Genomic DNA, 15767 nt, shown 5'->3' with positions numbered 1-15767 from the left:
CCGATATTTAAAAGGAAAACTTTTAGGGATGTACTGTTTTTGGCAAGGAAAAGGCCATGGGTCAAAGGTCACCTTCCGGGAATTGTCCCAATATTGCCCTTGTTTCCGTAACAGACAATATACCCTAACACCATGTCAGTAAGTATACGCACAGAAGTACTGCCTGTAATCTATTATTTTTTGGTTTCATTTTACACTCCAACAGCTGGCACTATGAAATTGAGGAAGTGCAGTTGAGGGCAAAAGTTTGCACCTCCCCATGGTTTTTGAATGGGAACAAGGCCTGTTTCAGAATTTGATGATTCATTTATATCTTAATCACTAACTACGTTTTTTGTTAGGTTGGTCAGTCAAGTTTCAATCATAATATAGTGCGACGAGTTGTAGAAGAGTCGTGCACGTTCTACTTAATACTGTCATTTTGTTCAGATCAAGTAAATGTTTCCCATTACATGGTGCAATTCTGGAAAAAAAAATAAAATGTGGGTGTATTCTGCCACAAGACACCAATCCAAAAATGTGAGACAAAATCAACAGAAAAAATGATTTGCGACAAACCTCATTGTCTCCAGTTCCTGATCTGAAGAAGGCAAAGTATAACACCTAGCAGAGTTAGAACTCCACTGTACTCTCAGATGGAATGTCAACCTCTGGGTCATTAGTACATGCGTTATAGATATAGATGTAAATAACGTATATCTAAATGTACGTTACGAACATAAATTCTAAATTGTCTTCATGCTAGAGTTATAATATTTACAGTGCCCTCCACTAATATTAGCACCCTTGGTAAATATGAACAAAGAAAGCTGTGAAAAATTATCTTTATTGTTTAACCTTTTGATAATTGTGAAATATATGTGTACCACAATTATTGGCACCCTTTTAGTCAATACTTTGTGCTACCTCCCTTTGCCAAGATAAAAGTTCTGAGTCTTCTCCTATAAAGCCTGATGAGGTTGGAGAATACATGGCGAAGGGATCTGAGACCGTGACTCCATACAGAATCTCTCCAGATCCTTCAAATTTCGAGGTCCACGCTGGTGGACTCTCCTCTTCAGTTCACCCTACAGGTTTTCTCAGTCATGGGACTGGGATGGCCATGGCATGTACTCTAGTTTCCTCCCAAGTCCAAAGACATGCGTTGTAGGCAGATTGGCATTTCCAAATTGTCCATAGAGTGTGAATGTGTGTGTGATTGTGTCCTCCAGTGGGTTGGCACCCCCTCCAGGCTGTCCCCCACCTCGTGCCCCAAGTTCCCTGGGATAGGCTCCCCGTGACCCTGTGTCTGGGAAAATGGGATGGAGGGATGTTACTGTTGTGTCATATAGAAACATGTTTGAATAATTACACAAGCTTTCTTAAAACCGTGACGTGTCTACCATACAAGTCCCTTTGTAAGTTGTTACTATAGAAATGATAACGTATTAGAACGAGTCCATTAGTTTTACCTGGAATTCGTCTAGCTACTGGTAAAGCAGCTCTTACTGAAAATTAATCAAGACTCTCCGACCAAATCAGATTTGAGAACTGAAAAAACACTAAAAGAAGGGATATTAGGAGAACATGAAGTAGCAATCTTGGGATTCCCATTCCACAAAAACTCCTTCCTCTGGTTCAAATGACATCTGCTCCATCAGTTCTCTTAATCGCTGTGGATTAGTTTCCTTGAAGCCTAGTGTAACAAAGTGGATTGGATTGAAAGGGGATGAAAGGACAGTGTGTGTGTGTGTGTGTGTGTGTGTGTGTGTGTGCTTGCTATAAATTTATAATGGTCTGGATGTGAGAGTTTTCTTTTAGAGAAACATTATACAGATATCACTCTGAGAAACTAAAGAAACTAACAGTTTGAATAGTGCTAAACTGAGTTTGTTCTATACAAGATATTTAATGGACTATACCGAAAGTGTTGGGACACATTAGTACACTAGTATGTTAGCATAGTGAATGTTACATCTTCAAACAAACTCATCTGCGTATAAATAAAAAATAAACTGTAACAATACAAACAAGGACAAAAATTAAACCAGTATAGAAAGACAAATATATGTGCTTGTGAATATGTGTGTGTGTGTGTGTGTGTGTGCGTGTGCATTTTCTTATGTACATTTGTGTATGTATCAGGGGTACAGAAGTCCTAATACTCTTTCATCATTTTGTTCCCATAACATGGAGCATATAGAGTGCTGTTCCTCAAGCTGAGGAACCAAAGAGGGCATTGTCTCCAAATTAGGGGCTTCAACTCGATCCACAAAAGATCAGACTTGACCGCGATGGCTGCGGGTTTGAAGGAGGTCATCAAATTTCTCTGGAACACTCTAACCACAGTTCTTGGGGCGTTTGGCACACAAAAAAAAATCCCAAGTGGTTTTAAATTTGATCCTGGTCAAAGATCAAAGATCAGCCAGCGTGGAACAAGCGTCTCTTCAAGCCCTGGTCAAGCTGAACTTCTGAACCGCTCTGATTTCCATTCTCCTGAGACGTGGCCAGTTTAGCATGTCATATATCTCATTATGTCTTTTCCATTTGGACACTGCTGTTGTGTTTTCACTCATAGGTCTGGAAAATATACAGGGTAATTGGAGAGCAATTTGATCCAGAGGAATCTAAGACCGGGTTGTGACAAATGCTGCTTCGTACTACACTGATTTTTCTTTCACCCTCTCCTTTTTTTGATGAGGTTTGAGCTTCAACTGTGACAGCTATTACTTGTGCAAATGAGTTATTAGGAAACTTGATGTGTTAACACCACTGTCTGTCATTTTTTATTTAGCAGGCAGCTCCACGCACGGCTATTGTTGTAGCCTAAAGGTGTGTTTCTGGGATCTTATTGAAGGCAGGGAGGTTGCAAGGTATTGGGTTACATATAGACTGTGTATAACACAAAATAGCTGGGATAGCATGAAAATTCCTATCATTTACAAATATACTGTAGAGCCAGATATATCATTATCTAGCTTTATAGGTCGGTTGTGAATTACACCAGCTAAGCACACAATTGAACATCCCAAATGATGTCTTTGTATGGTGTAGAATTACCCTTCACTGGAACTAACAGGCCCAAACCTGTTCTATCATGACAAAGCGAGCTCCATGAAGAAACGGTTTGGCAAAGTTGAAGTGAAACAACTCAAGTGTCCTGCACAGAGCCCTGAACCCAACTCCATTGAACACCTTTGGGATGAACTTTGGGATGAGCTGACCTCGCAAATGCTCTTGTGGTTGAAGGAGCAGAAATCCCCACAGCCACGCTCCAAAATCTAGAGCATTGGTCACCAACCTTCTTCCTTAAGATCTACCTTCTGCAGGTTTCATCTCCAACCAAGATCACACCTGTTTTAGTTGATCGAGAACTTTTTAAAGCACTGATTAAATAGTCAGGTTGTCATGGTTATGCTTGGAGCTAACATCTTCAGGAAGGTCGAGCTCCAGGAACAGGGTTGGTGACCACTGATCCAGAGGAAAGCCTTACCAGAAGAGTGGAGATGATCATAACAGCAAAGGGGGGATTAAATCTGGAACAGGATGTTCAACAACACATATACAGTAAGTATGATAGTCTGGTGTCCACATACTTTTGGCCATATAGTGTGTATCGCATAAAAAAAAAAGAACTACATTTGGAATTTTCATCCGTTCTAGGCTGCTCTAACTCACAAACAAAAATCTCCGAAGCTCTTGAAGTGGTTTAATTTGTGGAAAAAAAATCTGGGCAGCGTGAAAATCTCAGTTGGAAAGTCTGCCCATACATCTTTGTCTCTCTTTGTTTTCTCCCTCTGCGGTTCCCATGTCGTGACAGCACACAGGCGCTAATGTCATTTCCTATTTGGATGTCTTATTAGCTTTCATTAGTGCCACGCTTCAGCGCTGTTTTAGCTTTGGGATTGTCATAGCGACCAGCTGTTTGAATGCCTCTTAGCTCTTGTGTGGGCAAAGCTGGCTTAATCTGACACTCTGCCTCCAGAGCCATCATCGTTGTTTTTGTTCCTTTTGAAAGATATTAGATAAAAGCGAAATGGAATTTTGTTTTTCAAACCAAATGAAAAGTATAGCATGGCCTAGAAACCAGTCAAGTGGTGAATGGCAGTAATTCTAAACCATGCTACTAGACATGTTTTTATGCGTTACACATTTTTATTTCTCTGTGTGGAAAAGGACAACTGGTTCTTGCTGTAAGTCACAAATGTATTCGAAACATTCGAGGTAGTTTTGCAAGGAAGGCGTGCAGGGAGAAAAGGAGATAAGTGCAAATGATATAAAGTGAGAAAGATTAATTTACTGCACTTGAACCATGAGAGCTCAGCGCACAGCTGTGACTGGAAACTCCAAATGCCATTGATCACTTTCTTAGAATAATGTACAACTATTACTGTCTGTGTATTCATAGTTCCTGGAAATATGACAGAAAATATGGTATAACGAAGCCCCACAATTAATATTTGGTGAAGCCGTCTCTGGAGAGAGCAACATCACACACGTGAATGACCTCATCAATTCAGACAACAGGTTTTCAGTATTCAAATCCAGATGGAATGTGTGTGAATGTCAGCGTGTGGTTTATTCAGAGTCATCCAGTAATCATAGTCAGGGGTCAAAGCACAGGCAGACAACATTAAAGTTGGATAATCCATAGTCAACAGTGTAAACACGGGCGTAGGTCAGAACCAGGAAGTCACGCGAGAAACAAAGGTCAGGAAACATGGGAAGCAAGAAACTCTCCGAAACGTGCAATACAATCGATGGATCTTGACAACGAGACAAAGACACGGGAGGATATAAATAAAGTAATCAAGGGCTGAACAGAGAATAGGTGAGAACAGCACAGGGGCAGAGACAAGATTAGAATCATAACAAAGTACACATGGTCAGATCCAATCACATGACATAAAACAAATCTGCTGACATGAACTCAAAACAAAACATGCCTGCAGTGTTCGGAACTGTGAGGAGAACACAGAGAGGAGGAGTTTCTGATACCAGATCAACCTTTTGTTTTCCTGAAACCATTTCTGTTAAGGTTTGGAATCACTATCTTGGTAAAAGATCCATGTACAGGTAACCTCATGGCATCGGCACCACAGTGCAGGGTAAAATATCCTGGTGCTTAACAAAAATTTGGTAATATTTGCAGACCAATAACTGTAAAACAGCCCCAAAGCATCTGTATAAAATACCATGGCCTATTTTGCAGAGTTTGGAAGTTTAAACTTGTATGCAGTCCACATTTTTTTTTTTTTTTAATTCAAGGATGACAATGTGAAATGATTTGAAATTCTGTTTCGAGGTACCATTTGAGAGAAAACAGACCACTTATCAAGAATTTGTATCAGATTTTTTTTTTTATTTATTAGAAGAAAGCGAAGTAGGTCCTCTTGTTTGAGAAGAAAACTAATTCCTCAATCTCTGCCTGTAATTCTGGATATACAAGGCCAATGCATATACGGTTGCAATCAAAATTATTCGACCGCAATTGTAAATCAGGTTTATTGTAAAAATTTCAGACTTTCAGCTGTTTGCAATCAACAAATCAAACAAAAGCGATTGAAATAGTTCAACACGACGAATGCTTCAAGTGGTTTCCCCAAATTCAACTGAAAATGCAACTTATAATGAATACTTAGTAGAGCTCCTTTTGCTGTTATGACCTGCTGAAAACGAGATGCAGAGCCCCTGGCAGCGTTCCTGAGGAATCTTATCCCGTTCCTCATGAGCAATAGCCTCTAGTTCAGTAATATTCTTGGGTTTGTGTGCTGCATCCGACCTTCTTCAAATCCCACCAGAGATTTTCTATGGGGTTCAAGTCAGGTGACTGTGATGGCTCTGTAGAATCTTCCAGGACGACTTCTATAACCAAGCCTTGGTGGAATTTGAGGTATGCTTGGGATCGTTGTTCTGTTGGAAGGTCCAATGACGCCCAAGCTTCAGCTTCCTCACATACGGCATTACGTTCTTTCCAAGGATTTCCTGAAACTTCAATGAATCCATCTTGCCTTCCACATGCTGCAGGTTTCCAGTGCCAGAGGATGTAAAGCAGCCCCAGAGCATCACCGAGCCTCCACCATGCTTGACTGTAGACAGAGTATTCCTTCTTCATTCTTCTTCCTCCAGACATACCGCTGATCCATCGTGCTGAAAAGTTCCAGTTTTGTTTCATCTCTCCACAGAACACAATCCCAAAACTTCTGTGGCTTATTTATATGATTTTGAGTGACTTTTCTTGTGCTTTTGGGTCAGTAGTAGTGTACGTCTTGGTGTTCTGGCATGGAAACCTTCTGCGTTTAGTACACGCCTTACTGTGCTCACTGAAACCTCAGTGCATGTTACCACAAATTCTTGCTGCAGATCTTTTGCAGTTACTCGAGGGTTTTTCACAACCTGCCTTCTCAGAAATCTGCTTGCAGCCGTCGATAGCTTCCTTTTTCTGCCCCGTCCAGGTAGTTCATAAACTTTCTACCCCTAGCCAGGTCAGGTATTTCATGTGTTCCAGCTCAAGCACACCTGGTGCAACTAATGAAGCCCTTGATTAGCTTGAGACAACACCTGATTTGCATATTTGTGCTGTTATGAGGGATTCTATTCAGGGGATTGAATAATTTTGAAACTGGAGAAATCATTATAGATTGCATTTTCAGTTGAATTTGGGGAAACCACTTGAAGCATTAGTTGAACTATTTCAATCGCTATTTCAATTGAGCTGTTCATGGCAAAGGGCTGAAAATCTGTAAATTTTGACAATAAACCTGATTTGCAATGGGGGTTGAATAATTTTGATTGCAACTGTAAATGTAGAGGTATGTTCTGTATATAAGCCATATAACACTCAAATACACACACTGCCAAATTCGCAATCATACCCAAACGCTCCAGTACAGACCCCACCATCGTGCGGTTTCTCATAAGGGAACAAATAGGGGAATTAATAGTCTGGCATAGAGTTAAACATACATTGGAAACAGTCCCGGGTTTGGACTTCTCCTGTTACCTCTACTGATGATTAGATGTGGAAAACCAACTCAAGTACTCTCTTTATCTCACTGGAACCATTGGACACAGTTAGAACCAACAAGGTTAAGATTACATTAGGACTGAGTACATGTTTGTGTGTGTGTGTGTGTGTGTGTGTGTACCCAGTGCATCAACAAGGCTGTCCTTATTGTAATGTGATCTTGTGCAAATAAGATCATTAGGATCTGATATGGGTGTTTGACTTTGTGTGTGTGCATGGGCGAAGACACACTTTCATTCATCACAGTGAAACTGTACACGGTGCTGTGCTGTAGCTGCACTGAGAAGGCCTCAATGTCACTGGCTAAGGTAACATCTTCCTGCGCTAATTAACCTTCAAGCCAAATATTTACCTTTATGATCCCCTGTCTCTATTTATACTCTTACAGGAAATTAATGGCATATTTTTTTGTAACTAAGATACAAGCACACATAATGCAGTGAATGGAAAATATAATAGAAAAAAAGGTATAAAGTTGAGAAAGCTCTGGAAATTGTTTGGATTGGCATTTCCTTAGAAATCCATTTTGGGGATGGAATATTAGATTGCTTAATTGCTTGCAAGTGTGTAGATGTTAAGTTAAGGTCAGAATACAGTTTCACTGTCTCTTGGTAGGAGTTAGATCTCTTGGTAGGAGTTAGAGTTTTTTCAATTTTGCAAAAGAAGTTGTAATTCTTGGAAAGTAATAACTTATCTTTATCTAATATCTAGTAACTATTATCACATGAGCCATGATCACGTCAGTGGTGATTCATTCAAGCAACTGAAAGCCATGTGAGCTGGATAGGACATGATGTTGTTGTAGTGTTGTATTCTCAGCCAACTGAGCCACTATGAAAAAAAGTACCATTGCCGTGACCCTAATGGGTATGTAGCTTTTAAAGGGTCATGAAACCTCCCTCTTTGAGCTCTCAATGTTTTTGAAAAATGCAGCTTAAATGGGCTTGGATCGCTGTGCAAAGAAGGGAGTGGGAGTGGGCGTGGCAGGGAAAGGCAGGAGAGGAAGGGGGGGCGGGCCTTCAGAACACTCACAATAAAGATAGATAGTGACAAAATGTTTGCAGATGAGGCAGAGGACTTCTCTCCTCCTGAAACCCCAGGGCTAAATGCAGACACAATAGATAGCAGTGCAGGTCCTCTGCCCTGTCTATATGAATCATTAGCCCCTGGTGTGATTATGGAGGAAAACAGTGCAGATGGGAGACGTGTCGGAATGGTAGCTAGTTAATAGGCTCGAGCTTTTCACAAATAAAAGGGGGAAGGCTCTTCCCCTAGACGCGGACTCTCGTTGCATAGTTTTGCACACGGCAGCCTGTGGAGCTTTAAGCAGTTTAATTAGCTCAAAAGGCAAATAAAACTGTCATGGTTACAAATTAGACACATACCTCATGTGAAGGGATGGAAAAGTCCGCACCATTGTGTAGACACAAACTGCTCTCATGAGCAAGTCCAAAGTCCACCTTTCTCCAATTCTCATAGCTCTTCCTAGAAAACACACTCGAACTCTTGCGACCCATTTGAACGCCTCTCTCATCCACTACATCTGTAGGAAAACACCACGTGCTGTCAGGAATAATTAAGAGACAGCATCTTCTCATAGGATAAGAACACGCAGGCTCATGAATAATTATGAGACACCGACGCATCGTCAAAGTACTACAGTGCATTGCCATGTCACTACCTGTGGCTACATTCTGCCTTTGAGGACGACCCCAAACAGTGCCTGGAGATCGCTGAGGACGGTGCCGCTTGAAGTACCATGGAAATGGTTTTGGACCTCAATTCCACATGGACATTTTCGCTGTGGTTGCTGGGACTACGGTTGCTGTGATGGCCTTGGGACTGCAATTACCACATGCAGTTTTGCACTCGGGTCTCCTTTAGTGAACAGTGGACTAGTTCAACAAACAGACCATAATGAACTTTCTTTTACTTTCACACTATCCGTTGTTACCCAGATGAGGACGGGTTCCCTTCTGAGTCCGGTTCCTCTCAAGGTTTCTTCCTCATATCATCTTAGGGAGTTTTTCCTCACCACCGTCATCACCGGCTCGCTCAATAGGGATCAATTCACACTTAAAATCTGTATCCTGCGTTTATATGTTTCTGTAAAGTTGCTTTGAGACAATGTCTGTTGTTAAAAGTGCTGTACAAATAAAATCGAATTGAATTGAGGCAAAAATAGTTTGTTTAGGTTTGGCAAACTGGATTTTAGCATAAAACACACTATAGTGAACTGAGCTGCAGTGAGGAAAGGAGTTGTCATGGGATTTAATGAGCAGAACCTTTAATTGGGTGCTAAAATAGCAGGCTAAACACACAGCGTTTTCATTAACACCTGCATTTCTGTTGTATTCAGCTGACGACATGTTCAGTGTGCATACTCCATGATTGTGCATGAACCACACAGCTCATCGTTTGTACAGTGTGTAATATTCGGTTATAAGATGGCGCTTCTAGCAACAAGGCGGTGGTTTGCTCTCTGCTAAACAGAACACACTGCTGCACCTATCCAACACGCTCCAGCAATTACACTTCTCTACCATGTCTCTCATGTGCTCTTTTTCATTTGTTCTCTCTCTCCTGAGACTTTACCTGTGTAGTGTTTACCTGTCTCCCACCGCCTTTGCACGTTGCTATGGCTGTGTGTTTACGGTGGAAGAAGCAAGCAAGCAAGCTGTAGCAGCAGGTCAGGTGATGGAGGTGCACACAATACACACACACACATGCACACAACCATTAGTGCTGCAAAGAGCTTGGCCTGTCAACATTAATTTCCCGCAACCCCGTTATTGCAGAGTCTTAAGTAGAAAAGCGTTATCGCAAACGAACAGGGTGAACTTTTCCATCATGCCTGATTGTTTATGTGTGCACGCACATGCTTAATCCATCATGTTGGAGGTGCAAAGGTTTCAAAAAGTCCCTGCACCTCTACAAAGTTAGCATTTTGCGGACTGCTAATTAAGTGTTTTTAGCCCATGTAATTGCATGTGTGTGTGTGTGTGTGTGTGTGTGTGTATGAGAGAGTGAGAGTGTGCGAGAGAGAGAGTCTCTTGGTCCCACCAATCAAGGTCGATGTGCAGTTGCCATGGTGTTGATGTTCCATGTTCTATTATTGGATGGCTAATTAGTTTTATACAGACAGGTTTGTAGATGTCATTATGACAAGCAAAAATGTCTGCATCACCATCATCATGACGTCTGATTATCTTCTGAAAAAAAGAACCACGAAATGTTTGACTTGGACATACTCTTACAGTCTAGCTTAGACGGACGAGAGCTCTTTAGAGAAGAATCACATTTAATTTAAATGAATACGTTATACAGACTGAAGAGTGCACAGGTGTGTGCATGAGACGAGCTCAATTTGACAAGTGATGCAAGTGTAGAAATGTAGCTGGGGTTTTTTTCTGAATAGCTATACAGACATAATGCAAAGTAATAAATCATGACAAGATTTTCTATTGCAAAATGCAAGCGCCATATACCTCAATGGTAATACATCATGGTTACTCTGGCTTCAATACGAGTTTTTTGTGGTGATCTGCTATGCATGTTGTATACTGTCATTACGATGTATCTGGAGTCTTCACACCACTCTATGTCTTTCTTTCTCTCTCTCTCCATTTCACTCTAGAGACCTTTGGCGTGACGGTGAAAGTGCAGAGCGCCACCGCGTCAACTTTTGTTTCCACAGCAGCAAAGTCTTAAGGAGTGTAGAGTTGTAACAGTGCAGACTCAGGAGAGTTGTCAGGGTCCATGCGAAGGAGTTTATTTGATTTGGTAACAGTTCACAAAGTCCAGTGCAACCAATATCCATACTGATGAAATGTCTCATTAAAAAGTACCACTGCCACAGCAGTGCAGAATCTGGGCAACACGACTATCATGCAAGGTTTAAACTTAGTCAACGACAGCAGGAGATGGATTGAGTAGACTTGCAGGGACTTGTCTACGAGTCTTAGATGGAGGGGAAAATGTAGGAGTCTTCGTCAGTGTTTGTAATCTCTGCCTCAGGGAAGGAAAATAAAACTTCTTTCCCACTAGGATGTCTAGATGTCCAGAATTGAGCAGAATGGGAACCAACTAAATAAGGCCTGGGCACATAGGTGACATGTGAAAAATGATCTGGATCGGTGGACTCTCCTCTACGAATTTCTTCTGTGAGCGCCCATAGCTTATACATACAGTATATGTAGGATAGATGACTCAAAGTGCCACTGGGGCAAGGGATGAAATTGGAAGGTGGGTGGATCAGGGCCACAGAGCTCCACCCCATTTGATCTAGTTTCATGAAGAGCTTTATTCACATTTCACCATATAATAACACATAAATTGAAATCTATGATAGAAATATACAGTCATGTGAAAAAATAAGTACACCCCATGGAAATTGTTGGCTTTTTAGATATATTTGGACAAGCAAACTTTTGATCATCTTTCAAACCGTGCCTATTAATGAAGTTGATATACTTGAACAAAACCACAAGGAAAAATAGCTTTTTCAATCATTTATTCAACAAAAATATCAATAGATGTGAGATATTTCTGTGGAAAAAGTAAGTACCCCCTTGGCCTCAGAAATTAGTATTGACCCCTTTAGCAGAAATAACTTCTTGTAGGAGCTTTGCATAATTGTCCACCAGGCTTGCTGGAATTTTTGACCACTCTTCCAAGCAATATTCTTTCAGCAGCAAGATATTTGAGGGTTTTCTTGCATGTACTGCCTGTTTCAAATCCCCCCAAAACATTTCAATGGGATTCAAATCCGGGTTTTGACTAGGCCATTCCATAACCCTCCATTTCTTCTTTTTTGAACCATTCCTTGGTGGATTTGTTAGTGTGCTTAGGATCATTATACTGTAGAAAGGTCCACTTTTGGTTCAACTACAACTTTTGGACAGATGGCCTCACATTATCTTCAAGCACTCTTTGATTTGATGCAGAATTCATGGTTGAATCAATGAATGCAAGCTGTCCAGTCCCTAAGGCAGTGAAGCAACCCCAAACCATAACATTTCCACCACTGTGCTTCACAGTTAGTATGAGGTGCTTCTAAAAAGCTGTCTTTGGTCTGCACCAGACATGTCTGCTGTTACTGTGGCCAAACAAATCTATCTTTGATTCGTCTGTCCAGAGTACTTTGTAGTGCACATTTAGTCTTGCAAAGGCTTTTTCCTGGAACACCCCCCATGCAGGTCAAATTTGTGCAATCTCTGATTGTAGAAGCATGCACTTTGACACCAACAGCTGCACGACTTACTAGCAGATAATGTGATGGGGTTCTTAGAGACTTCTTTTTGCATCAGACAGTCTGCTCTTGGGCTGAATTTGTGGGGACGGCCAGTCCTGAAATCTGCACCACTCATAGGCATTCACAACGTTTTTTCTGAAGGCCTTACAGAACTCTTTAGATCTTGGCATGATGACACCACGCACCTCAATAACAAAACACCACTTAAAACTTAAATTTAACTTTGCTATGTTTCATTTGTACACCCTGCATGCTGAGAATATATTTGAGAAGCAGTATGGTGGGTTATGGAATTGACCTTTCTGAAGTTTCACACTGAGGTCATTTTCCATTAGACATATGAGCACTTGACATAGAATTGAATGCACTGGACGTACTAGGGGGCATTCATCACACCAAATGTCATCACTAAATATTCATAGTAACTTAAAGTACTATTGAATGTAAATTATATGTACATATGCAATATGAAAATCCTTCTTTGGAAACATATTGTCATATTGTGTAGAGATATTTCAGAAAAGGAATGCAGACCTTGTATACAGAAAATACCTTGTTTTATTGGGGATGTAAAAGTGCATGTGTAACTTACACTCTTAGGTAGAAAATGTTTCATATTTTTTAAGCATCATCCTTAAGCATTCTTCAGTTTGTCCCTATGGGGGAATACTAAAAAATAACCATAGAACCCGAGAAATCATTAATAGAGATAAGAATCCTATCTATCTAACACATTCCTGATGAATCTTTTTTCTTTCTAAGAGTGTAGCTTGGGTGTTTTCTTGATTTATATCTTCATTGCTCAAGTTTCAGGCAGTGATAAGCTTCTCATATTAAAACCATGGTCAATAGAGAGATAGTTTGGCAGCTTTGGTTTTTACTGAACTCCTCAGGAAGGTCTTGAGGTTCTTTTAGGATTCCTTTATCCATTTGAGGAATTTCAGTGGGGGTAATTGGCGGTGACATGGTAGGTCTTAACAGAAGAAGTGACATTTGGGGCCCTAGACCATTGATATCTATTTTTTTGTCCCCAAAACATCAAGGCTAATCATATGGGACAAATCAATTATTTATAGCTTTAAATGTACTGAGACTATCTGTGTACTGAGTGATTGGAGTAGATATAGTTTTATATTATGTATCAGACCTGTGTATAGGTTAATGGGGATGCTGCTTCGTTGTACCTCACTGTATCCAACGGGGTGACCAAGGCCTTGATGTTGGCAGGCGGTGAGCAGGGAAATAAGGAAGAGATAAAAGTTGATAAAAAGTTCCCTGCATGTCCAGATCTGCTGTAAAAAGCAAACATCATTTGAGCACTAGGATATTCTAACATGATGGCATATTGAACTCTTTATTCTATACTAAAAGGAAGTCAACCTGTTCACCTGGACTCAATGGCTCTGACCTGATTAAAGATAAAGACACTTTAATGTAACACTAATTTTCCTTAGCTGATACTTACCCAGCTTATCTCCATAGCATCATTCACAATTTTGTTTGAAATTGGAGGACAGGACAAAGAAGTGAAGTTGGATAAAGGATGTCTGGCTTGTAAGAGGTTATTAAGTCTGACAGCTGAATGAATCATGTGAGCATGAGCTGATCATCCTTTTATACCAAGCTAACTCTGTTTTCAAAGTAAGAGTGCTACGTAAATAGAGATTTGCTTGCTTGCTTTAGGTTTTGTGTTTACATTTGCTTGTCTAAAATTATCCCTGCATTTATTGGACTGGCTTTGGGAAGTGATTTGTATATTGGTTGCAGTAGACTTGGTTACAGAACACATTGACAAACATTGTGGATCTAGCAAAGGTACTACAATCGGCAACTTTAATACAACTGACTACATTTTTTAGTCCAGTTTTTTGTAGTCCATTTTTGTTGAAGCTACTGATTTTTTTTTCAATGTCCTGAAATGGCAAGCCACCTCTTACCTTACATAATAGTTCATCCATCTATCCATCTTTTATACCGCTTTATTCTTTTCAGGGTTACGGGGAAACCTGGAGCCTATCCCAGGAAGCATGGGGCACAAGGCGGGGTACACCCTGGACAGGGTGCCAATCCATCGCAGGGCACAATCACATACACATTCACACACCCATTCATACACTACGGACACTTTAGACACGCCAATCATCCTACCATGCACGTCTTTGGACTGGGGGAGGAAAACGGAGTACCCGGAGGAAACCCCCACAGCACGGGGAGAACATGCAAACTCCGCACACACAGGACCACGGTGGAATCGAACCCCGAACCCTAGAGGTGTGAGGCGAACGTGCTTACTAATAGTTCTTAATTGAAATAAAGATTATTCAAATTTAGGCAGTGCCTCACTTGATAGCAAAAGGTTTTTCTCAATCCCAGAGGACCAAGAACTAACTAGCTTCCTAGAGTTTCCTCAGGACCCACAATAAGGACATCTGTTTCTTCCTCATTCCATTAGAGAAAGTTATGAGACATCTAAACTTTAATGACTGCCAGGGAGTCAATTACACTGACAAATTTACTATAGCCATTTCAAGTTATGGACAGGTATATATCTGGATATCATCATAAAAAATAAGAGAAATATTAAAACCCTCTATTATGTGACAGTTATAGTAAGTAGACCACATTGGACCATATTTTGATTTGTTTCTCTTGGGAACACCTATTTCTGTTTACTATCCAAGAGGGTTCCAGGTAAAAGCCCTTTAAGAAACTAAGAACTGTTCAATAATTTACTTTTTCCTCAATAATTTAGGAGAGGAAGCAGATGCAAATGAAAAGATGAAGTAGAGTTCAGCATTAAAAACTGGAGATTGACGCTTCTACTTGGTGTGCAGCTGCGAAATGATTGCATAATTGTGTAGCCTCTTGTACATTCAGTACTGTGCAAGTCTTAGACACCATACATATTTTATGTAAAGTTAGTCTTTCATGTTTAATTTAGGCCTACTGATAAAATAATAATGTTCAAATGTAGTGTTACAGAGAAATTTCTTTTGGATTATGTTATGTAATAGACCGCACTGCTGATAAAAACATCAGCAAGGCTGTCTGGGCTTTTACGCACAGAAGTTCTCCAAGAAGCCTGGAACAACCTAATAGACAGAAAACTGCTTAGAACTCTGCACACATGACATCATACCTAAGAGAATATATAAGTAAGTTACATTTTGATCATTTTAAACATTTTCTTAGTTGTTTTTCTATTTACTGCTCAGTATATTTGTGACAATTTCCCCTCGAGCTAGCGCTGTAGCATGTAGCTCTTAGCGAGCGCATGCTTTTGGGTTTTCAGTGACATTGACTTTGTTTACTTTGGACATGTGCTTTTGATATGGTTTTTGTCCTGTCTCCGCCCCTGTCTTGTCATTGGTTGTTTTTCGTAGGAGTGACATCATTGTTTTCAGCTGTCCTGTTTTTCACCCCTGATTACGTTTATCATTTAAACCCCTCGTGTCTCTGCGCATAGCGGGTAGTATTGAGTTTTTCTCCTTACCAAGTGGTTGTTCC

The 15767-nt window shown here is 40.5% G+C and overlaps 1 long non-coding RNA gene across 1 annotated transcript; it reads right to left on the bottom strand.

Moving 5' to 3' along the window:
• Nucleotides 1–748: 748 nt before the first annotated feature.
• LOC128617472 (uncharacterized) lies at nt 749–10092 on the bottom strand. Its single transcript, XR_008387571.1, has 3 exons — nt 8688–10092; nt 8392–8549; nt 749–1288 (listed from the first exon to the last, which is right to left on the bottom strand). It is a non-coding gene; the product is annotated as an uncharacterized LOC128617472 (long non-coding RNA).
• Nucleotides 10093–15767: the final 5675 nt, after the last annotated feature.

This window comes from Ictalurus furcatus, chromosome 13 (assembly GCF_023375685.1).
Source record: "Ictalurus furcatus strain D&B chromosome 13, Billie_1.0, whole genome shotgun sequence".
Classification (NCBI taxonomy): domain Eukaryota; kingdom Metazoa; phylum Chordata; class Actinopteri; order Siluriformes; family Ictaluridae; genus Ictalurus; species Ictalurus furcatus.
This window is presented reverse-complemented; position numbering and strand designations above follow the sequence as displayed.